Raw genomic sequence first — 25361 nt, 5'->3', positions numbered from 1 at the left:
ATAATTTTGAAGGTACACTTACTTCACAGGTGAATTCCAGTTTGTCTGCTAGTTGATGGGGTTAGAAAATGATTAACCTAATTAATTAATTAATACCTAAGGGTGAGAAAGGAGGGCTCTAAATTGTTCTGCCTTCAACATTATTACATGCACTACACATATTATTGTAATATATTTTGTGTTGTATTTAGGTATATATTTAACCAAGAAGACCAACTTCTTTTATGACTATTAAATTGCTTTGGGGGTGTGGATATTAGCTAAAGGGCTAATTCTGTGTTAGAATCAACTTATTCCCAAGATATACGTATTATCAAAAAGGAAGCCTAGATTTGTGCCCTTACAGTATATATTTATAAAATATCATTTACAAATAAATCTTTAAGGCTATTTGAAGGCATGCTGTCATAGGGCTTTTAAACACGGAAGGATGGCTTTTTCTTTCTTCTCTGTTCAGAAAGCCCCTTTGTAACTTTTTCATCCCCTTATAGGAAATATGCCTGCCTTATTTGTGGTTTGCAATCAATCATATTTTTTAAAGGGGAATTAAATGTAAAAGGCCACATCCTTAGAGGTAATGTGACTTAAGAGAGTCAAGTAAAAATCTAAGGCTACTTCTGCTCCTGGGTTTCTTATGACTGCAAGTAAACTAAGAAACATGCTTAGGAGTTCCCGTCGTGGCGCAGTGGTTAACGAATCCGACTAGGAACCATGAGGTTGTGGGTTCGGTCCCTGCCCTTGCTCAGTGAGTTAAGGATCCGGCGTTGCCGTGAGCTGTGGTGTAGGTTGCAGACGCGGCTCGGATCCTGTGTTGCTGTGGCTCTGGCGTAGGCCGGTGGCTACAGCTCCGATTCAACCCCTAGCCTGGGAACCTCCATATGCCGTGGGAGCGGCCCAAGAAATAGCAACAACAACAACAACAAAAAGACAAAAAAAAAAAAAAAAAGAAACATGCTTAACCAATCTGTGATTACATCTGTGAAATAGTAGTTGTAAAGTCACCTTAGTCAATTTGTTTTCCTAATACTGCTTGAAGTTTCCCTTGAATTTCCCATCCCTCACATGTTTTAATATTGGCTTATCCTTCCAATACTATTTATTATTTAATAATCTTTATTTCTTTGCTGTTTTAAAAGTTTGTACTTATCATATTTGTACCTGGGCCTCTCCTGGTCTCTTTATTCTCGTATTCTCTCTCTCTCTACCCTCCACCCCTGAGGAGGAGGGGGTGTTTGTCTTTACATCAGTCATCCTCGCTACCTCTTTTCAAAGCCTGACTCCTCTGACTGGGAGCACTGAGAGGGCACCTGAGGAAAAGGGAAACCATCTTTTCTCTTAACTCCTCGTGTTTGTTGGTTTCTGTGTTTCTCTGCCAACGTCAGTGGGCCACTAATGTCTTCTTTTCAACATGTGTGTCAAGTCAGATTCTCATCAGAAAAAGATGTCACACTTGAGACCAGAAGAGAAAAACAGGTTTTGGTGAGGGCTTATAAATTTCTGCAACATATGGTAAATACATTTTAAAAATTTGTCAGATAAATCGATCAGCTATTGAGATTACAATTTACATAAAATAACCTGGGGAAGAAACAGCCATGGCAAAACAAGTTGTACAAGATTCTAAATGAAAACAAATGTCAGTGTCCAGAGAGATTATGATCTTTTAGCTGCTATTTCTGAAAATGTTTTCTTGCACTTTTACATCTCTTGAAAGCTGAAATTTCCTTCAGATATCTCAACCCCTGAAGGACTAGTGAGGCACTTATTTTGGGGTCATGTGGTAATTGTGCTCTGGTTTAGTTCTGGATTTCCTCAATGAAACAGGACCAGTTGCCTTAGGGTTTTTTGCTGTTTATTTGTGCTGGTGAAGCTCAATCCATCAGTGCCTGCCTGTGCCTGGCTGCCAGACCAACATTACCCTGTTCTAATCTTTGAGACATTTTTGGTGAGATCCTGAGTAATGTAGAACCAATTACAAAATAAAATAATAATAATAATCAAGTGTCAAGAGGTCGGAAGCAAATTTCAGAAGCAATGTATAGGAAATTAGAACTATAGAGATGAAATGGAGGCATGCCTAAATTAGGGTCAGTAATTATTACCATAGCTAAGTTATTTCAATATACTGCCTTTCTTGTGAGGTTACTTTCTAAAGATCAGGTTTTTTTCCTAGCCATGTTAATTGATATGTTGTGGTTATTGCTAAAATCTGAATTAAGAAAATGGTTTATAGTATTGTGGGAGGCCACAAGAAACTGCTGGTGTCCAGGGTTATTTCAGTGCTTCAGAGATGCATAATATGCTTTCTTCATCACGCATGGTTTTCTATTCCCCACTTCTGCATACTACTAGAACAGAAATCACAGGAAGTACATTAAAAAGATGAGCAAGGTAGCTTTAAATGCACCTGGCAGAATTTCTCAAAATCATCTCACCCATTGTCATACTAGCATTAAGAACCCTGACATAGGAGTTCCCATCATGGCTCAGTGGCTAATGAATCCGACGAGGGACCATGGGGTTGCGGGTTCAATCCCTGGCCTCTCTCAGTGGGTTGAGGATCCGGTGTTGCCGTGAGCTGTGGTGTAGGTCGCAGACATGGTTCGGGTCCCGCATTGTTGTGGCTGCGGCATAGGCTGGCCGCTGCAGCTCCAAGTAGACTCTTAGCTTGAGAACCTCCACATGCCATGAGTGTGGCCCTAGAAAAGAGAGAAAGACCAAAAAAAAAAAAAAAAAAAAAAAAATCCCTGACACATTTACAAGTCAGTAACAATAGACCAGTGGCAGGAGCCTTGTGTTTTCTTCCTGGTTTTGCCACCATTTCAGCAAGTGGTAAATTGTGGATAGTGGTTTCCTGTCTCTGTTTCCATGTATGAATTCAGGCATTTGATCTAGATGCTTTTTAACACCGCTAATATCTGTGGTGAGAATTTTTAAATTTATTTCATTTTTAAAATTTGGGGGGGGATTTTTATTTGTTTCTATTATAGTTGATTACATTGTTCCATCAATTTCTGCTGTACAGCAAAGTGACCCCCAATACCATCAGATGGTGCTTTAGGATTTCAACATGTGAATTTAGGGAGGGTATAAACATTTAGCCTAGAGCAAGTAGGAAATAAAACCCATGCCTTTTAACTTTTAGTTTTGTGATGTCTTCCTTACGTCTTACTATGCTGGCTTTTTCCCTGTATTGAAAACATGAGAATCTTTTCTATAGTATATTAAGAGCCAAGTGCGGAAGCAAGGAACACAAATCATAAGTACAATAACTTTGTCTGCAGACAGATTTGGGAAAACCTGCTAAAATTATTAAATTTTATAGCATAAGGGCAGATTTTTAGATTGTTATAATTATTGAAAGTTAGAGTTAGGTGTTTCTGTTGTGGCTCAGCGGTTTACTAACCAGACTAGTATCCATGAGGGTGCAGTTCAATCCCTGGCCTTGCTTAGCGGGTTAAAGATCTGGTGCTGCCATGAGCTTTGGTGAGGTCATAGATGTGGCTCGGTTCCTGTGTTGCTATAGCTGTGATGTAGGCTGGCAACTGTGGCTCTGATTTGAGCCCTAGCCTGGGAGCTTCCATATGCCAGTTATGGCCCTAAGAAGCCAAAAAAAAAAAAAAAAAAATTAATTAACCACAAAGTGAATCAAGCTATTGCTATACAGATTTCATTAATTTATGGAAGGTAATAGTTCCTTTAGAAAAAATGATGCTGATTATAACCATTTTCACATAGAAATCCAAATTATTATCACAATTCAAAATATGAAAAACTCATAAAATCCTTACACTATATTAAAATGTTTTAAATATTGTTTATTGGCAATAGCAAAAGCTCAGAATATCTCTTTATAAAATTATATTTTCTTCTTCCATAGGTAGTTACACATATATCAACACTGCATGATTGCAAATATTTAGATGTAAAGAAAAACCCTATAAACCCAACATCACAATTATGTTTTAAAACCATGTCGTTTTTACTGCTCTTAAATGAATTGTAAATGTTTAATTGCAGCTTACACAAAATGACTCTGTGTTGGAAGCAGCATGTAATCAAAGTACTAAAATGCTTCTACTCTTGTAATGCACAGTGGTGCCTTGAATAACCGATCCTCTGAGACTTAAGCTGGTCTTGGAATCTGGCCATGCCAGTGTTGGGCTGGGAGCAGTGATGGATGAAAAGGAGATGCAGCAGAATAATTTTAAATATATGCTTTGTGTGGGAGTACCAGAGCTTGAACAAGCGTTAAGAGAAGGGCCACATTCCTTTCCACTCCAATTTTAAGATTCTGTTACCTGGAAATGGAGGAATGCCTGTCTCTTTGGCCATTAGCAACTATAGATTTTGTGCTACTGGGCAAAGCATCCTCTCAGGATAGAAAAGAATATCTCCCAGGCAAGCCAAGCATTCTAAGTAAACTTGATTGGAGGGGAATAAATAGTAATAATAGCTACCACTTTTGAGCACATACTCTGTCAAGCACTGTGAAATAAGGTTTATCATTCCCAACAAACTTAGATGGATGTTGTTATCTTCCCTTTTCTTATAAAGTCAGAACAGTTCATTGAGGTTGAATAAATTATCCTACCTCACAAAACTAGGAAATAAGTAAACAGGGAATCTGTCCTAAGTTTGTATGGTTCAAGAACTCTTGCTTTTTCCTCTGTGCTTTATTTTACATGGTGCTGAGATCTAGACTAAATTATTAAGCTAAATATTATTTTTACTCTTAGTTGTTTTCTGAAACTGAGGGGTAGCATTGGTATATAATTTTTATAGTGATTTTTCTGTTTCTATCATATAGGACATTATAGTAATTATATCGCTTGTCTTCTTACTTCAATGTTTAGTCACATTCATCATTGGGTCTGCTATTACTATCCCTCAAGACCAAAGAGCTTGGTAAGTTAAATATGATCCTTTATGTCTTATGCACCTTAGAGAGAAAAATAACCTTCTTGTCACCAGAGGTTTTAAAACTCTTTTTATACTTACAAATTGAAATCTTTAGAAATTTCCTACCTTCAGATCTGTTGTGCAAAGTGAGGAAGGCTTGGTCATTCCTGCCACGTTGTGTATCTTCAAAGGGTTTTTGTAATCCTCATAACCTGATATCTTATCATCACTGCTCCTTTTCCTCAACTGATACCCCTAGGCATTTTCTAACAGGGATAGATGTACTTTATCTCATGCTATTCAACATCTTTCAGCTATGTCTCATGGGATTCCTAATTAGAACTCCCCTTCTTACTGTATAAAGCTAAGAAAAAGTTACACAGTAATCCCAACACTCAGCTGGCAAACTCACAGATCATTTCTGTGTACTGACAAGGGTCAAACAAGCATAGGAAACCCAGATATAACCCTGCCAATTAGGGAAAGGACCTTTACACATGAAGATCAGTGGGATTTAGATGGTGACTGAATAGCCAAATTTTAAGGTCTGTTAAGACATTGAAAAAGAACTTGATCTTGTCAAAAAAGAGCAAGATCTTGTCACTTACAGAGAAAGAATTTGAGGTGAAATAGTATCAGTAATGTGAGCTACTGAGAGAGAAGGCTCTTTTCACCTGCCCCACTCTTTATTTTATTCTGTCGATGAACCACAGGTCACGATGTCTGAAGGCAGTGCTGACTAATGGAAAGAGCTGTTGCCTGGCAGTCTGAGGTCATAGGTTTAGCTCTTAGCTCTGCCATGTATTTAACTGTGTGAAGCAAATGTCCCATCGTTTTTGAGCCTCAATTTACATAGCTGTAAAACAGACAGTAAAACCTGCCTTACTCACTTCGTAAGAATTTTGAAAATAAAGTAAGTGCATGGGTAGTGTATGGAAATTAACTTCATTAATTGTAAGATAGTATTAGTATAACTGCCTGCATAATTCCCAGTTCAAAATAAAAATGCTGGACCCTTGTTCAAAACTATTAAAAAAATTTCAAGGTGGTGATAGCACAGCCTTAAACCAAAGATAGGGTTCTTCTAAGCATAGGGCCCTGTGTGACTATATGCCCATGAAGCCAACTCTGAGTGTTAATGGCAGTACAAGATACCCCTCCTTGCTGCATTCCTTGTCCTACTGCTGGGGTAAGAATTGAGAGGATACCCACTTCTATTGCTGTAGCAAGACTGCTTTGTTTTTCTGATGCCCTGCTTACTTGTTTGTTTTTTCATTTTTAAGGTTTTATTGAAGTATAGTTAAATGTTCTGATCTTTTCTGCTGTACAATAAAGTGATTAAGTTATACATATACATATATGTGTAGTCAACTCTTACTAGTTGAATTTTTTAAGTCAAAATTCAGAAATTCCAAATGTCAGGTCACAAAAGCAGGTCTTGCCTATTTTTTTTTTTAAGATTTTTATTGTTTCCATTATAGTTTGTTTACAGTGTTCTGTCAGTTTCTACTGTACAGCAAAGTGACCCAGTCATTCATATATTCTTTTTCTCACATTATCTTCCATCATGCTCCATCACAAGTGACCACACATAGATTCCTTTGCTATACATCAGGATCTCTTTGCTTTTCCATGCCAAATGCAGTAGTTTGCATCTGTTAACATCCTGCTTACTTGTAATGCATTTCCCCTTAGAAGCAGGTGCTTAGCAGTGATACAAGTGACTAGGAACTTAGTTAAATTATCACCATTCCTCTGGTACCATAGGGGTTAAGCAAGCTTGATCTGGGCAGTACTTCTGTAACGATAGTTAATTATTGTTAATGGTTAAATCTTTCCATGGGGAACTGGAATTTATGAGTTTTTACTCTGCAGCTTTTAGAACACAGCCTACTCTTCAGCTGGGGACTTTCTGTACTTTTCTCCAGCAGACCAGCTGCCACGTTAAGAGAGAATATGGTAGTTGCCTGAAAAATTCCAGTTCAGCCTCTCTCCAAGGATATTTGTTCCTTCCACAGGGAAATCATTAGTTATCCATTTATGCCCAGAGCTCTAATAAAGTCTCTGGAAAGTTGTGGTGGAGACGCAGAAGGAGATAAACAAGAAATGGAAAAAAATCCAATAAGTTGATTCCCCTATGGGATGGCACAAAATTGTTTACTGTAACCTGGGTTTCTTTCTAGTCTACTTTTAAATATGATTTCTTAAGCTTCTTCTAGGCCAGGAGGTTTTCTTGCCATTCAGCACAAGATTTTATTTATTTATTTTAAAAATTATTCCATTACATGGACTTAAATCTCTTGCATTTCTACAAATCTTGTTTTCTTCTTTAGTGTTTTACATCCCAAGTATTTACAGACTACTTTGGTCCTTCTCAGTTACTAAAGCTTAGCTGCTGTACAAATTAGATTTTTTTTTCTTTTCTCCATCAGTCAATCCTGCTGTATTCATCACCATTTCTCATCTTGGAAGATGTTCCTATTTATCACCTGCTCTATATTGCTGAACTAGTCCAAAGAAAGTGAAAACTTTGTTCTTCAGTTATACAAAACTATGCATTTATCTGCATATTTTTTTGAAACTGCTCCTAAATAATTTTGGCCATTTTATTTTTCTGCTGAGATTTTCACTATGAAGTCGTATACTTACTGGGTAGCAGTCAGGATTAGCTAGAAAGGATTGGTCAACAGTGTTCAAATCAGAAAGTTCAAACAAGAAAACCATGCCTTGAATTTTACAGTTAGGGCATTATTCTTATCAAATTCTTTTCATTCTGCCAGCTGCTCTTGAAGGAAGGCTTCTGTGGGTATGGGAGTTGTAGAGATGTCTTGTCTGCATCTCCCTTTAAGAAGGAACTTATTTTTAAGCTGGGAGATAGGTAGTTAGCTAATAGCAACCAACTATAGCACCTTAGGGATATGCCATAGAACTGGGCCAAGGTCACTATCCTCCTGGGTGGCTTTCAGTACATCACTGAACATGGTAGGGGTACTGGGGTTTGGCCACTTATGCCTAATATGGGACTCCTCTTTTGCTCTAGAGCATCTATGGAATTGGCTTAGGTTTTGTCAAACCTGCATCATAGCCCGAAGCTCACCTGATCCAATCCTGCTTCCTTCCTTCTCTCCTTCCATGTATGTTAGATCTCCTGAATGGGCTGAAGGCTTTCCTATTCCGTCTGCGTATTCCCATGTTATCTTTCATGCACATTATCACAGAATAATCCACTTAATTCTGAATAGACACAAAAGGGATTCTGTGACCGACTTGACATGGACCTCACTTAGCAAGCTGCTGTAGTAAAACTCCATTGTTTAAGTAACTGCCTCCATGATGCCTGTGAGATCCATTACCTCAGGTAAGGATCTAGCTTATCTCACCACCTCCTGCCTCAAAGCACCACGGTGACGGGCATAAGATCTGGCTTCCTTAACATTTGCTGAAGGGGTTGGTGATGCCACCAGAATGTGGAGAATTAATTTTCCATGGCGTGACCATTGACTGTTCAAGGGACAGAACCCAGGAGGGAACCAGGAAAGAAATTCCTTCTTATCCCTTTCATGTGGACTGTTTGGAAACACAGTTGTCTTACATGCCTCTCTGAAGCTGCTGTCCAGTGAGCCTAGGCAATCAGTGGACCATGCTACAACTGATCAGTTCAGTAATATACTCCCTTATGTATTCTCTCCCTCCTTTAGTACCTATTTCCTTTACCCCTGTTTCTCTGGAATTGAACTTCCTAATAAGTAGTTAGCAGTAAGCTTTTGACTTAATCTTTCTAGGGAAATTGTACTGAGACAGGCATCATTGAATAGTTTCTATTATTATTGATATTATTCTGTCTATCCAAGTCTCTACAAGTTACTACTTTATTCATATTTCTGTGCAGCTCAGCATAACCTTTCCATTTCTGGTAAAAGAACATAATGTTCATAATATTTTAGAGACAATCTAGCAGTTCTAGCGAAGACATCTGCTACTGACTAGCTATATATTTGTAAAACAGATTCTCAATCTATTTAGCCATAGAATATTGTAATGTTTATAATTTGCATAAGTTGATTTTGGTAATCATTTTAATTACAGATTTTATATTTTTATTCCATCCACATATGTATATTGAGAGAGGAGGGTCTTCAGTGCCCTAGCTTAGAATTTGAACATTTTCTGTGGACATTTAGGAGTCCCCAGGGATTATGTAGAAATGAAGTGACATAATCAGAGTAAAGCTTTATGAGTATTTGTCTGCAGGTGCATGGGATTCAAAAGGGAAGAGTAGATGTCACATGTGAAAGGCTATAGACAGCTGGATATTAGCTTTAAAATAAATCCCTGTAGAGATAGGGAGGATGTCAAACAATTCTCTAACTTGGAAGTAAGTAAGAGGAGGGAAGCTAGAACAATTTGGTGATTATACCCTAAGGAGTCACTGTAATTTTACAAATCTTCACTCTTCATTCCTTAGTGGTGAGATGAGGACAACCATTATTTATTTGAAAATTTATTAAACACCTGCCATGTGGCAATGAAAGGAATTTTACATGTGTAACCACATTTAGCCCTCTTAACTGTCTGTAAAATATGCATTTTTACTTCTTTTCATAGATGGGGAAAATCATACTTAAAGTATGTCATGAGCCCAATTGTTCCCTACAGCTTATGTGGCCAAGCCAGAATTTAACCCGGATTTTGCTGACTCTAATACCACACCACATTCCTGGTCACATGCCTGACCTGTGTGGTTGAAGAACCAGTGAATGATAGAGACAACAGAGGACCTTACAAGGCAGTTTAAAGTTAAGATGTCAGAGTTGGCTAAAGATTTTCTTCTACCATCTCTCTCTATTTTCTTTTTCCTTCCAGATGTACGTTATGTCTATCTTTGACATGTCAAAAATGGGTTATTTTCCAGAGCTTTCATGAAGGCTGATGGCATGTTGACGGCAGTGTTTTCATGCTTTAGGCCCAACACACTTGAGCAAGGTTGGTCTAAAATATAAGAAGAACTTATGACAGTTACAATATACAGTTTCCAGATGTAAAGCTCATTCTTTTTTTTTTTTTTTTGTCTTTTTGTCCTTTTGTCTTTTTGTTGTTGTTGTTGTTGCTATTTCTTGGGCCGCTCCTGCGGCATATGGAGGTTCCCAGGCTAGGGGTTGAATCGGAGCTGTAGCCACCGGCCTACGCCAGAGCCACAGCAACGCAGGATCCGAGCCGCGTCTGCAACCTACACCACAGCTCACGGCAACGCCGGATCGTTAACCCACTGAGCAAGGGCAGGGATCGAACCCGCAACCTCATGGTTCCTAGTCGGATTCGTTAACCACTGCGCCACGACGGGAACTCCTAAAGCTCATTCCTTATCCTGTCATATTTACTATCTTCTATGTGGGTAATTTTTTTCTAGTAAGTTTGTAACAGAGTTTACTTAGCCACTTCCCTTCCTGTAGCAGGCGAGGTACCACTGTGTATGACTCTGATGGTGTCATCACTCTAGTTATCATGTGATTCTCTTCAACTTAGGAAATACTCTAAGAATGACTAAAATTGTTTATAGACTTTCCAGTGCAGCTGCAGGGGAGTTGAGGTAATTTCCCACAGCATCATACTAAATACTGTTTTTACTAAAGTAAGTAAACAGTTAATAGAATTAAATAGTATTCTTTATTCTGTGAGGAAGAATTATCATAATTCTGGAAACCATCGTTTATATTCAGGTTGATACCAGCATGCTATTCCATAGTGTGTGGGAGCTCATACTGTCAAAAGAGTGAGAAAAACATGCATTTTGGGGAGGGAGCCAAATTATCTCAACCTTTGCTGAAACTCATTACAAGCTTCCTCTCATTCTTGGCTCTAACAATCCACTACATTATTATTTAATCACGTTATGGATTCACCTTACTCTAAGTAAACCATAAAGATAAGTTGTAAAACTGATAAGAGAGGATTCCTTACTTTGTATGAATATTTCCTATACAGTGGCTTTGAGTTTACCAAAATTAGAATTCTCTTTGTAAAGACACCTGTTTTGATGTCTTCATGGGAATATTGTCCATCCTTGACATACCAGTGATACATGCATATGACTTGGTGTCCATAGCTTCAGCAGCCACTGGGGAAAATACCAAAGTGGGCGGGAGGCCTGGTTACTCTTTTACTCTTGTCTTTGCTGCCACCTTCCATATTGGATCTTCTTTATCCCTACAAACCATTATCCTCTTAACAGAACTCAGCTCTCTGTCTGTGTATATGTGTATATACACACACATGCACATGTGTGCAGAGTATGTCTGTCTTTCTGCCTCACTAAAAGGTAAACTTCATCAGAGTAAAATATATGAATGATCTTGCTGATTGTGGTGTTCCTAGAACCTAGTCCAGTACCTGGTACATGTATGATATTCAGTATAATTCTGTTAAGCCCATTAGTTTACTTGTTTACTCATTTGGTCATTTATTCTGTAATTTATCAAATATGTATTGAGTGCCTTTTATAAGAGATAGTCACTGGTTTAGACATTGGAGTTAAATGAGGTATTAATATGTGTATTTGTATTTGTGTGTATATTTTTTCTACAGCTCTAGATTCAGGTACTTTTGAGGTATCTGTAGCATTGATCCTGAAGGCAACAGTGTAGGAACATTTGGTAGTTCACATCACCAATGGAGTTGTTATCACTGTCATTCGGTGGGTGAAGGAATCTTTTTTTCTGGTACCAGTGCAGATGGTCTAGATTAGAAGGTTAAATGTATTCTTAGAATCTAATTTTAAACTCTGAATTTGTCCACTTTTTAGAAATAACATTTAAAAATTGCACATAAATATTTTAAATCTAATAGTAGCAAGGTAGCTAGCAACATACAACTCCCCAAAAAGAGTCCCAGAAACATACAACATACAACTCCCCAAAGACAGTCCCTAGAAACAAAGAGACACAGAACTCAGAGTTGGAGCACACAGGAGCCATGGAAGGGATTGGAGAGGATCTGGGCAGAGTGTCTACAGTGTCCACTATATCAGGACAGTATTGTCCCAGAAATGAGTGGCAGGGAGTGAGGAGATGTGGGCTTATCTCTGTTACTAATTTAGTTAGTAAATGGAACATAGTCTTATTCTGGTACTTCCAGAGAAATATTTGCTAGACTGAACTGCCAAAACTCAACTGATTCATAAAATAGAGATCATTTGCTTTTTTGTTTTGTAAAGTGAGGCTCCCCTCTAACAGTTTACGTTTTTATAGTAGTTCTTTAGTAACTGAAATCATGAAACTTCCCTTCTTTCTTCCTTGATATAACCACCTAGAGTTAGGAATTCATTGCTGTAGACAAATAGTTTATAATATGGAGGACTAGGTTTTCTTTTCTATGCCTCATTCTAATGGTACTTGATGAAATTTGCTTTTGCTCAGCTCACATCAAAATAACTGAATATTTTGACTTATTCAGGAAAAAATTCAGGCAGAGGGTTGTTTGGTGTAGGAGATAAGCCCTTATCATGTGGGATATTTATTCTTTGAGAACAGGGACATAGTAGAAGTGTTAACCTGCAAACAGTATATGAATGTTTATTGGAGCAAAAGCCACTAAGGTGACAATTAGTTGTAAACAAACTGCATGTTTAACTGGAAAAGGAACGTGCAATTTAGTATTTACAAGGTAAAAGCTATTCTTCCTTGCAAAACTAAAGAATATCATCAACTGTGGAATTTCTTTTAAGTTTTCACCAAGGTTATTACCAATCAGCACACCTACCTGCTCTCTTTATTGGCCTTAGACATTACGTGGGAGATAAAAGAAGTGAAAAGCTCAGTTTTTGTCCCTAAGAAGCCCAGCGTACAGGTGAGGGCAGACATGATGTATAGCACAGATCATCAGTTATCCAGTGGGTCTGTGCTTTGTGCCAGGCATTGTACTAGATGTTTTTCTCCCAGGATCTAGTTTAATACTCACCACAGAACTAAGTAGAAATTATTATTCTCTTTTTTAAAATGAGGAAACTGAGGCTCAGAGAGACAAAACAACTTAGCTATGATAAAACAACTTGTTAGTGTTCTGTTGAGGATTCACATCTGAACCAAAGCTGTCTTTTTACTAAACTAAGCTGCTTGCTAAGAATAGTGTCAAAAAGTTTAAAATCCAAATTGATCTGAGACTGGAAGAAGCATGCAAAGACTGTCAGAAATGCATTTTTAAAAAGCTGTGTTTGAGGAAAAAGATCAATAAGTAACAGTGTGTTGATTAGGGCCAACATTACAATATTGATGAGTAATATAGAGGAGCAGAAGAAACCCTCAACTTTTGTTTTGCTTTTGTCTTCTCCATCGAATAGAATGATCTTCAGACCATGGGAGGGCAAAACAAATATTGGTTACAGGGGAATTTAAATCTATATGGATGAAGATTTTACAAGACAGCACCTAACAAATCTAAATGAGCTCAGGTCTCCTCCTAGATGAAATATGCCCTTGAAGACTAGGATGACCTCGAATAGATCAATACTCCTGTTATGTTTCCTCAGAACCCCGTACAAGACAGGGTATGCTATGCTTTGTAAGTATATCTTTGTTTGTGGTCATTCCAGTGATTACTTTCCTATCTAAACTGCCTGTTCTGTGTTGGCCTCCCTGCTGCTCCCCTGGTGATGAGTACAGTGCCTGGGATGTAGTTGAGACTTAAGACAACTTCAAGGAATGAACGGGTTTATGGAGTCCTTGTGTAGAGCACCTCTGAGGAATCAGTGGGAAGTGAAGGGGATGATTACACTCTGATTGTGAAAAAGATGTTAATGGCAAAAATAGGGACACTCTTGATAAGAAGTCACAATCTGGTAGCTTAAAGAACAAATAAAGCTGGCAGGAATCTGTTGACTGGTACAGAAAAAGTTATTGAATCTGAATTCTTTTAGGGGATATGTAGTTTATAGTTTATCACAGTTTCCACCTGCTCTTCTATTTTTCCCAATTTTATCCCCTGGTTAGTTCTTGGAAGCAGTTGTGTTTTAGGGTCCAGTAGATTGTTGACATGGATCCTGTGCGAAGTTCTAGAATACGTCATTGCAAAGCTGTATCATTTGTAAATAATTGGAAAGAAGAAATGAACTCTAAGCCATAGGACAAAATATTTTCAACTAACTCCTTTCTTTGATAGTATTCAACAGAGAAATGCAGTAAATCAGGACAGTGGAAAGCTAAAGGATTCTCTTAGCACTGCCACCTGTTCAACCTGTTTATCAATAATTGACATTGATGAATCATATCCAAATGGAATTTTCCAGCATCTTTCTAAATAAAATACCTGTATGGCCATTTTTAATTAATAAGTTTTGGTTGATATTTTTAGACTTTCTATTTCTGTAGTTGAGGACCTAGTACTCTTAACAGAATCCTTGATAATGTTCATAATCTAATTTATTACATGATTAGATATTACAATATTGATATATTACATGCAGTGGGTTTCTTAAAACAGAGTAAAGATAGAAGTTACCCTCCCACAAAAAAAAATAAGACAACTCTCCTACATAAAATATGGACATGTTTAAAAATTTCTCTACATTATCACAATCATTTCCACTCCTACTCAGTTTTTTCCCATTCAATCTGTTTAAGGATAGTTTAGAGCATCTTAGGTTCCAAAACAAAAGGGCATATATTTCCTCATCTTTTTACCACACTGTGTGTAAAAATAGTATGTAGAGGATAGGATGATAATGATCTAATCAGTGTGTACGTTTCTGATGCTACCTTAGGATGAATTTGGTGATTCTCTTAGTATTGTACAACTTTGAAAGACGTGGTCTGTGATCTTAAGAAAATTATGTCTGTGAGCCTTTTCCTCCTTGGGACAGGAATTAATATTTTCCTCCTAAAGGGTTATTTAGAGGATTTTATGAGATTGTATATAACACCTATCTTATACTGAATGCCCTAGACCTAATGTGCCAGCCCTCTGCTAAGCTTATCAGATACATTATTTGTGTATAACCTACAATAAATCAGGATACTCTGCTGCCCCTTCAGTTGTAGGAAAAATCAAATCTCCAAATCCAAAATCCTAAGATTTCTTCTCATTTTCAAAGAACTTGTTGTCTAAGCACTAACTCATCCTATTGGGACTTTCAACATTTGATACCAACTTTGTTTGAAAGAATGAAAACTCCTTCTTCAGACTTTTTTTTTTTTTTTTTGGTCAGAGATCACTCACTGATCTCTGAGTTGATAGTTTTGTACTATCATGGGAAAGTATTATATCACATGTGGCACAAAATGTCACCTTTTTGCTGGTTGTTGCCCATTACTTCTCTCCCCGTCACCTTCTTCTTATTTTTTTCTTAGATTTCCCTGGGAACTTCAAATTGATTTGTCTTCTATCATGCAAAACTAGTTATCCTTTTAAAAAGTTTTGATTATCTGTTATCTAGGCTCTTGAGATGCTACTTTCTACACCGTCATTTACTAAGATAGTTTTCTTTAAAAAAAAAAAAATTCATTTATCCATGTGTTGTATTCACATAGTTAAAAATGAAATAGCACTAAAGGGCATATTTAGAATCAAATATAGGCTCCTGTCCTATTCTTCCTCGTTTTCAAGTCTTGTTCTAATACATCACCTTCAGCTCTTTTACAGATATCTTGTAGATATCTTCTCCAACTTCCATATGCTGCAGGTGTAGCCCATAAAAAAAAAAAGAAAAGAAAAAAAAAAGGTTACAGAAGGAATTAAAGTTGCTACTAAGCTGACTTTGTAATATCTTTTTTTTTATCTTTTTTTTTTTTTAATCTTTTTATGGCTGCTCCCATGGCATATGGAATTCCGAGGTTAGGGGTCAAGTCAGAGCCTATGCCACAGCCACAGCAATACAGGATCTGAGCTGCGTCTGCAACCTACAACCACAGCTCATGGCAACGCCGGATCCTCAACCCACTGAGCAAGGCCAGGGATCAAACCCACAACCTCATGGTTCCTAGTCTGATTCCTTAACCACCGAGCCATGACAGGAACTCCTTTTACAGATATCTTGTAGATATCTTCTCCAACTTCCATATGCTGTAGGTGTGGCCCATAAAAAAAGAAGGAAAAGAAAAAAAAAGGTTACAGAAGGGATTAAAGTTGCTACTAAGCTGAATTTGTGATATCTTTTTTTGTTTTTAATCTTTTTATGGCTGCTACCATGGCATATGGAAGTTCCCAGGTTAGGGGTCAAATCAGAGCTGTAGCCCCTGGCCTATGCCACAGCCACAGCAATACAGGATCCGAGCCACCTCTGCAGCCTATACCACAGCTCATGGCAATGCCAAATCCTTAACCCACTGAGAGACGCCAAGGATTGAACCTGCGTGCTCATGGATGCTAGTCAGATTCATTTCCGCTGATCCACGACAGGAACTCTGTGACTTTGAGATATCTTGATGGGCCCAAAGTAATCACAAAGTTCCTTTTAAGTAGAAGAGGGAGACAGAAGAGAAAGAATTAGAAAATGGGCCATGAGAAGGACTTATTTTAATGCTGCTGGCTTTGAAAATGGAAGAATGGGGTCAAGAGCTAAGGAATGCAAATAGTCTCTGGAAGCTGGAATAGGCAAGAAAACTAGTTCTCCCATAATGTCTCCAGAAGAAACACAGCCCAGCCAACACTTTGATTTTAACCCTATGAGATTTATTTCAGATTTCTGATCTCCAGAACTGTAAGATAGTTTTGTTTTTGGTTTATGCCACTACATTTGTAGTGATTTCTTATAGCAGCAGCAATAAGTAACGAACACATTTATAAGTAAAAGTATGTTTGTTTATGTGTGCGTGCACACGCGCGCACGTTGTGTGTGTGTGTGTGTGTGTGTGTGTGTGTGTGTGTGTGTGTAGCTATAAGAGGAAAAGAGTGGTACATGCTCACTTGAAAGGACTGGGCAAAGGGACATGGTTTAGCAGTAGCTCCAGAAGTTTCTTGTAGCTCAAAGACGAAGAAGAGATTGGAGATGCAAAGGTACCACTTAGTGGTCAGGATAGGAGGGAATCCATTTTCATCCTGGACACAGGCAGGGCAGTTACTCTTCTTGCTCGAAGGAATTTAAAATGCCTCTAATTTTGCTACAGTGTTCAGAGTTGTAGGCTCTGTCACAGGATACCTAAGTTAGGGAGAAACGATAGATGGAGGAAATAAGCATAAACCAGTCCTGGTGGAATTAGGAGCTTGTGTTGTTCTCTGCATAGTGGAGAGGACAAATATCCATAGTATAAACTAATTAACACTATTCTTAAAGTAGCCTTTTAGCTATTCTAGGCTTAAGGGCTGGAGGCCAGATGGGAGGCAATCCCAGGTGCACCAATAAGGAAGTGAGGCAGAGAAGTGAAGGAAGCTGATATTGTAATGAGAAGATAACCAGTGACACAGCAGGGCTTAGTCTTATTGGGCACCTCTGGGAGTCAGTGCAGTCCTCACCTCTGTTTGTCAGTGTTTGAAGGCTGCTCAAGGGAAGCCTTGGATTCCCCTGTGCATAGGTTGAGCATTCTTTGGCAAGTATTTAAAGCCCTCTATTTAGAGCTGCAAATGCTTGAAGTAAAAAGCCTGAAGCAGGTATGGGAATGGCAGATGCCAAGGATTTATATTCTGCTTTCCTACCTATCATGACACAGGGAATATGACATGTCAGACATAAGAATCTATGAGATATCTAGGATCTAGACGCTAGTGAGATCTAGAAGAAGAAAAATCAGACTGTCAATGGAAACACTTTTTCTTGGCCACAATGATTAATAGTCATGGAGAAGAGGGATTAGAAATGGATATAAAAGACTTTTTCACATGGCATAGAGATGTTAACTATATAGGAATCTATATATATGTATGCAGACTCAGACTTGAGTATTGCAGCCAATATGTAGATGCCCAAAGGAGACAAACAAGGTAAATAGAACCAAAGGTGCATTCCAACAGGGTTTATTTTGCTTTATGTGTATCCCATGTTACACTTTATTTTCCTTTTCTAAACATACCAAAAAAAAAAATCAAGGCCCTAGTAGGCACACTTCCCATGCAAGTGTGCAATATGTGGTTGAGAATAAAGGTCAAGGAATTGGTCTTACCCACTTTCCTTCCCTGAAGATAGAACAGTTGGGAGCATTATCTTCATGCACTAAGAACTACCACTTAAAGTAATAGCAGTCTCAGACTATAGAGGGTCACAGCAGGCTTAACTAACCATGGCAGATGTAATGGCTCAGGAATGAACAGGGTAAAAAATAAGTCAAAAAACAAACATTTGGACATAACATTTGAAGACTAGTCAGTTATCTATCAAGATCTGGCAAGACACAGATGAACAACTGTTCCTTTTTGCATGTTATGTTCTCTCATCTCTTAGGAAAGAACATTAAAAAGAAAAAAAAATCAAGAGCTCTAGCCTTGAGACCAGATGAAGCTTCAAATGCTCTTATTCCAATGTTTACCAGCTTTGATCTTGAGTCTCAGTTCTTTCATCTGTTAAGTTGAGAGGATATCTTCCTCAGGTAGTTGTAGTGAGGGGGAATTGGATTAATACATAAAGCTTCTTTTTATTGTAAACTTTGAATTGAGTGTTCATCCTCATTTCTCCTTGTTCAATCCTGGGCTTTCTCAGATTACAGGATATTTGCATCATTGTGTTTGAGTTCAAGATTGTTTACTGATGCCCTTTTTAGTTATAAGTACTCTACTAGTACTGGCAATGCCAAAAAGAATGGAATGCAGATCTAGTCATTGATGGGTTCAAAATACAGTGACGGTATAGGCAATGAATCACCTCAGTGCATAGTGTTATGTACTACAGTAGAAATATATACAAAATATTAGCGGAGCTCAGATAACAGGCTAATTGATTCTCCTGGGGAGATGGAAGAAAAAAGAGGACACCAGAGAGAGAAAGTAATATTTGAGCTGTGCCTTGAAGAATAAGTGTGATTGTTTATTTTAAAAGAGAAAAGAGAGAGACTACTCTAAGCACAGGGACCATCTTAAGAACTGTGTTTCATGGAGGTCCTGTTGTGGCTCAGCAGTAATGAATCCGACAGTATCCATGAGGATGCAGGTTCAATCCCTGGCCTCACTCAGTGGGTTAAGGATATGGTGTTGCAGTAAGCTGTGGTATAGGTCACAGATGCAGCTTGGATCTTGTGTTGCTGTGGCTCTGGCTTAGGCTGGCAGCTGCAGCTCTGATTTGACCCACAGCCTGGGAATTTCCATATGCCACAAGTGCAGCCCTAAAAAGCAAGCAAGCAAACAAACAAACTAAAAAACTGTGTTTCAAGTACATTTATATGTAGATGCCTGAACAACCTCTGGGGCAAACAGTTGTTCTGGACTTTTAGAGGTACCTCCACAAATGGTACCATGAATCATTTTGTAAAGAAAGCCAACACTTGGTTTTCATAGCTGTTGTATGGGTGACTTGAATGATCTTCTGATCTTTTTGCTATCATTTTGAATGTATTTGGACAATGTAGAAGGGTGCACCAATTCAGAGACCCAACTTCAAACAAGTTTAACCGTCTAGAATTAGCCACGGAGTATAAAATGGTAAAAAACTTATATAACGGCTCTGAGTAGAAGAAGAGCCATCATGGGTTCCATGGGCTTAATTTTAAATTTATATTTAAATTGCAGAAAATATGCATGTATATTATCAATACATAAGGATTTAGAGTAAAAAATGAAAATTGAGATTTTTGGCTAAATATGGCAGACTTTTGGCTAAGAATAGCACACATATTTTAACCCATGCTTCCTCTTTAAACTCCAATGAATATGTGATTTTTAAAGTTATAAATCCACAATTACAAGGAAAACCCTAGAGGAGGTGGCAGTATAGTAGATAGATGAAAGCTGAAATCAGCACATCAAAGAAAGTTGAAATGTAGACTGGGTAGGAGGTGAAGCCTAGTAGCATTGGCGGTCGGTCGGGACCACATGGAGACATGAGGTATTTTGGAAACTGGGAGTGTGAGTAGGACTGAAAATCAGGATTATTATTAGTAATGATTTTTAGGCTATTTAAGAAGTCAACGTCTGGATTTCCTCCTTCAGCTCACACTGTTGGATACCCCCTGCTCCCTTTCCCTGAGTGAAGGCAGGTGGATTTTCTGGAGAGGTGGAGTCAGTGTGGACATTTTAGAGTCTGGGGAGGAAGGTCCGAACGGGTACGTGAGAGAAGGATCAGAGGGCTGTTGAATTTTTTTTTTTTTTTTGAAGTCTTGTAGAATTGTTTAACAATGTAAATAACTTTGTAAAAAAAATTAAAGAGACTATTCTCCTTCCTCACTGTAGGACTTGATGATGAAGAGGTTCTCTCAGGCCCTCACAGGAAAAAAAATTTGTTTTGGGCCCATGTGAGTATTATAGTGTAATTAATTAATTTTATTTACTTTGGCCGTGCCTGGAGCATACAAAAGTTCCATGCAAAAGGCCAGGGATTGGACCCATACCACAGCACGAGCCACAGCAGTGTCGAGCCACAGTAGTGACAATGCCAGATCTTTAACGTGCTTGGCCACCAGGGAACTCCCTACAATGTAATTTATGTTTGAGCAATACTTCAGTATTCTGGAGAGAAGGGAGGATTTGTATGACAAAAAGGAGCTGGATGAAGAAAATTTATGGATATTTTTTTTTACCATTTTATAATACTAGATTTTTTTCAATAAAGTAATAATGATCAAAATTTTATTACAAACATTGTTCTGATTTCAGGTGTTGGGAATCATAGCACCAGGGATTTAAAAAATTTCATCCTGGGAGTTTCTGTTGTGTCTTAATTAGTTATGAACTTGTCTAATATCCATGAGGATGCGGGTTCAATTCCTGGCCTCGCTTAGTGGGTTAAGGATCCAGTGTTGCCATGAGCCGTGATGTAGGCTGCAGATGCGAGTAGAATCTGGCATTGCTGTGGCTGTGATATAGGCCAGCAGCTGCAGATCTTATTCCACTTCTAGCCTGGGAACTTCTATAGGCTGCAGGTGCAGCCCTAAAAAGCAAAAAAAGGGAAAAAAGTTTCATCCTATCTCTGATTCAACCTCCTGCAAAAAACTCAATAACTTATGCTCAGTTTTCTGTCAAATGTAAATAAGATTTACACGTTGTTCAGTCAAACACATAACATTGATTTAGTGCCCAGTGGTCATCTGAGCAGTGAATACATCCTTCCCTGCAAATGATGGCATCTTATCCTGTGGCCTGAAAGGAAGTGTTTTCTTATTACCAAATTGTTACTTTACTACCAAGATAAAATTGAAATATTGAATATGTGACTGGAAATAATCTGAAATTTTTCTTAATCCAGAATTTTTACTTCCAAGTGAGTGTTCTTTTTGAAGTATTCACCTAGGAAAATTAGATGCTAAAGTAAGTCATGTTATTTTTGAATTCTTCCTTTGGAGCCTGAAGAATGGTTTTTATCTGTGTCTTCAAAACAAGCCGACCAATCACCCAATGGAAAAATGGGCAAAAGATCTGAATAGACTGTTCTCTAAGGAAGATATATAGATGGCCAGCAAGCACATGAAAAAATGCTCAACATCTCTGATTATAAGAGAAATGCAAATCAAAACTACCATGAGATACCACCTCACACCAGTCAGAAAGGCCGTCATTAATAAGTCCACAAATAACAAGTGCTGGAGGGGCTGTGGGGAAAAGGGAACCCTCCTGCACTGCTGGTGAGAATGTAAGCTGAGTATAGGCACTATGGGGAACAGTTTGGAGATACCTTAGAAATCTATGCATACAACTACCATATGACCCCGCAATCCCACTCTTGGGCATATATCTAGACAAGTTTCCTTGAAAAAGACTCTTGCACCCACATGTTCATTGCAACACTCTTCACAATAGCCAGGACATAGAAACAACCCAAATGTCCATTGACAGATGAATTGATTAGGAAGATGTGGTATATATACACAATGGAATACTACTCAGCCATAAAAAAGAACAAACTAATGCCATTTGCAGCAACATGGATGGAACTAGAGACTCTCATCCTGAGTGAAGTAAGGCAGAAAGAGACAAATACCACATGAATTCACTTATATCTGGTATCTAATATATGGCACAAATGAACCTTTCCACAGAAAAGAAAATCGTGGCTTGGAGAATAGACTTGTGGTTGCCTAGGGGGAGAGGGAGGGAGTGGGAGAGATCAGGAGCTTGGGGTTTTTGGATGTGAACCATTGCTCTTTGAATGGATTTACAATGAGATCCTGCTGTGTAGTGTTGAGAACAATGTCTAGATACTTATATTGCAACAGAACAAAGGGTGGAAAAAAAATGTATACATGAAAGTGTAACTTGGTCCCCATGCTACACAGCAGAAAAAAATACATTAACAAACAAACAAACAAACAAAAAAACAAAAAACAAACTGAGACCATTTGAAATTAAGTCCAGTGAATGGGTTATATATGAAAGTCAGTAAATTCTATTTTAGAAAGTAAAATTGAGAAAGGGAAATATAGAAATGCCTCTGAGTTTTGTATGTGAATGCCGATCAATTCTAACAGCTTAATATTTTTTCTTCAGGTGACCATTTCAAAAGAGATTACCCATTGTGTATATTGATGTTACAAGATAAAATAATTCATGGCTAAACATTCAACAGTTTACATCTTATTGGTCAGATTTATGCTGATTCAGTGATTTTATCCTTTCTTTGCATGTGTAGCTATATTCACAGCACCTTCATTTATTTTAATTTGTTAACTCCTGTGAGGTCATTATTCTGTAGACTTAGTACAGTGTCATAATCAGGTAGCTAAACTATTTTTCTGTATATGATGAAATTAATAATAGAGATAATGTACATGTCCTCAGGGACTGCTAATGTTTGCACAGAACATGAAACAAAACATCTTCAGACTGTGTAGACTAGCACACAGTTAAATTCCTGAGATTAGAGCACTGATGGGGGTAGTTAGAGAGGTGGTTAGAGGGCAGGTTAGATTATGAAGGATTCATAAAATCAAAGTACATGGGCTTTTCAGATGCCTTTAATCCAGTTCTCTCATTATGCAGAAGAATAAACAAAGGCCCAGGGGGATGATTTTCCTAATATGAATGGAAGGACAGGACTCCAGTTATAGGATTCAGAACTTTATTTCTTCCTGGTCTCTCTTCCTATTCCAAGCTTCAGGATACCTTTGAAATATGTAGTTTGTCTTTAATGCTTTCTTACCTGAAATCTCATCTCTCTTCTTTTTTTCTCTTTCTTTTATAAGGCTCTGTACTAAAAATTTCCCCTCACATTTCTTTCCTCTCAACTTGAAGTTCTTTTATATGAAAGGGGGAAGGTTCTGAAAGCCTCCAATCTAAACTGGGATATATCTGCTATAGGTGAGGTGAAAAAGCTAAGAGGAATTTGCTTTCAAACCTTAATAACAGAAGCCACTATAAGTGAAATTTCTAACAATTCATTTCTTTTGGTGAGGTCTTTCCAGCCCCTTGGTGTAATAGAACTGTGGTAAAACTATTGAAAGGTATACGATCATATCCATCCTTCTCTGTTATCAGGAGGGTTCATTATGCTACTTTGAATCATGTTCTTTTTTTTTAATTAAGTTAATTTTACTGTAATTATACTTGTACAACCATCACCAAAACCAATAATTTTGGAACATTTCCATCCCAAACCCCCAGACCACCCGCCCTCCACCCCCCACCTGTCTCCTTTGATAATCATAAGTTTTTCAAAGTCTCCGGGTCTGATTCTTTTCTGCAAATAATTTCATTTGTATCCTTTTTTTAGATTCACATATAAGTAAGTGATAGCATAGAGTGTTGGTCTCTCACTGACTAACTTCACTTAGTATGATAATTTCTAGGTCCATCCAGTATTGCTGCAAGTGCCAATATTTCATTCTATTTTATGGCTGAATATTATTCCATTGTCTATATATGAATCATGTTCTATATAGTCTGCTTAGAGTCATGGATGGAGAAGACAACTAGGGGAAACTGAGACAACTTAAATTAATTTACATTCTGGGCCTACACCTAGACTTGGAAGAAGAGAAGAGATTTAGAAGCAACGAGAAGGCAGCAGGAGAGGAGATGGCATAATGAAACTAAGAGCTTTTGGAGGAATTTTGAGGTTGGATGAGAAGAGTTTTCCACCTTTTTCCTGGAATGGAAATCCAGGGAGAGGCAGATATGGGTAGAGGACGTGTTAAGAAGTTTTTTGTGTGAGTCATTAGATACAATTTTTCCTTCTTTGCCTCTATAAGAGACTTCACAGTAGGCGTGCTGCTTTTCAAGTCTTTGAGGAGTTGGATTTTTGGGTTTTTTTGGGTTCATCTCTGTGCTAAGATAAGCCTCAAAGTTGGAGCAAAAAAAAGTTTCGTATGGAAAATACAACTATTCCTTCCCACCTTCCTACAATGCCCAGGCCAAGTTTTCACAATGTGCATTAACAGGAAAAATGACTCTGTCAGGAACCAAGAGGCTGAGATTGGATATAAATTTAATTAATGCTTGTAAACAGCTGAGAGGTGGAAATGGAGACCAACTTGCTAAGTGCTTTTGTCCTCATCTCTCTCTCTGTCTTTTTAAAAAATGTTATAAAGATTAACTATGGCAAATGAAATCTGTTGACTTGCTGGCTAGTTAACAAATCTAGTCCCTGACCAATGAGGTTACAGTTTCCAATAGCACTTTTAAGACATTGTTGTTACTAGCTTATTCCATAATCTGACCAGTTTATTTATGATATGAGAGAAGACAAGTCCTAAATGCTATTATTATACAACCTTAATAAATATCTGGGGCCACACTGGAGATATATAAAGAACACTTTTCACTCTTCCTGGCGTCCCTTTTCCAACCATAACTCTACCCACCATTATCTCTTGGTCTGGAGTGTGACACTAATCTAGATGACTGTTTGTTTCATTGCAGCCTCTTTTTTTCCAATCACAATAAAAACAGAAGTGGCAGGATGTTAAAGACAAAATGGATAGTGCTAAAAAAATTACAGTTTAACTTCTCATTTATCAATGTAATTGAAAGTTACTAGCAGGGTGTATGGTGCCAGTGTTTCTATCAGGGCGTGAGTAATCTATTTATGCAGCATAATTCATCCTTCTGAGGTTCTAATGAGGACTGCTTAATTCAGGTTTTAATCAAACCTGACAAATCATCGTTGAAGTTGGCAATAGACTTCTTCACAGGTGCCATTTCCCTGCCAGTTTGACATTGCTTAGATTCATCTCTCTCTCCAGGTTTCACTTATTATAACAACAAAAAAAAAGGACTGGTCTTCAACACCAGAATGCCAAATGTTCCTGGTCCTTTTTTTTTTTTTTTTTTTTTTTTAACTTTTCGATGCCATTAGTAGCAAGCTGTTTTTATTTATTATTATTTTTAACATTGGCAATAATGAAGAAGAAACATGATTATTTTTTCCAAACACATTTATCTTGTTTTACCAAATATATGCA

At 37.9% G+C, this 25361-nt stretch overlaps 1 protein-coding gene across 6 annotated transcripts in view; it reads left to right on the top strand.

Annotated features, from left to right (window-relative positions):
* The window catches only part of LOC110256428 (uncharacterized), a 1007420-nt gene that overhangs the window by 306520 nt on the left and 675539 nt on the right, over positions 1-25361 (top strand). Inside the window, exons 6-7 of one of the 6 annotated variants that reach the window (XR_014824872.1) lie at positions 4857-4908; positions 9766-9885. The exons of the other annotated variants lie outside the window; for them this stretch is intronic. The gene's annotated coding sequence lies outside the window, so the exon portion shown is untranslated. Of the gene's footprint in view, positions 1-4856; positions 4909-9765; positions 9886-25361 lie in introns of those variants that run through there. 6 annotated transcript variants of the gene reach the window in all.

Source organism: Sus scrofa, chromosome 13, assembly GCF_054392235.1.
Source record: "Sus scrofa isolate SSC_HxYL_T2T_F1_AM1 chromosome 13, Sscrofa_HxYL_maternal_Yorkshire_Landrace_v2.0, whole genome shotgun sequence".
NCBI classification, from domain to species: Eukaryota; Metazoa; Chordata; class Mammalia; order Artiodactyla; family Suidae; genus Sus; species Sus scrofa.
The sequence above is the reverse complement of the archived record's forward strand: the minus strand, read 5'-3'. Positions and strand labels throughout refer to the sequence as shown.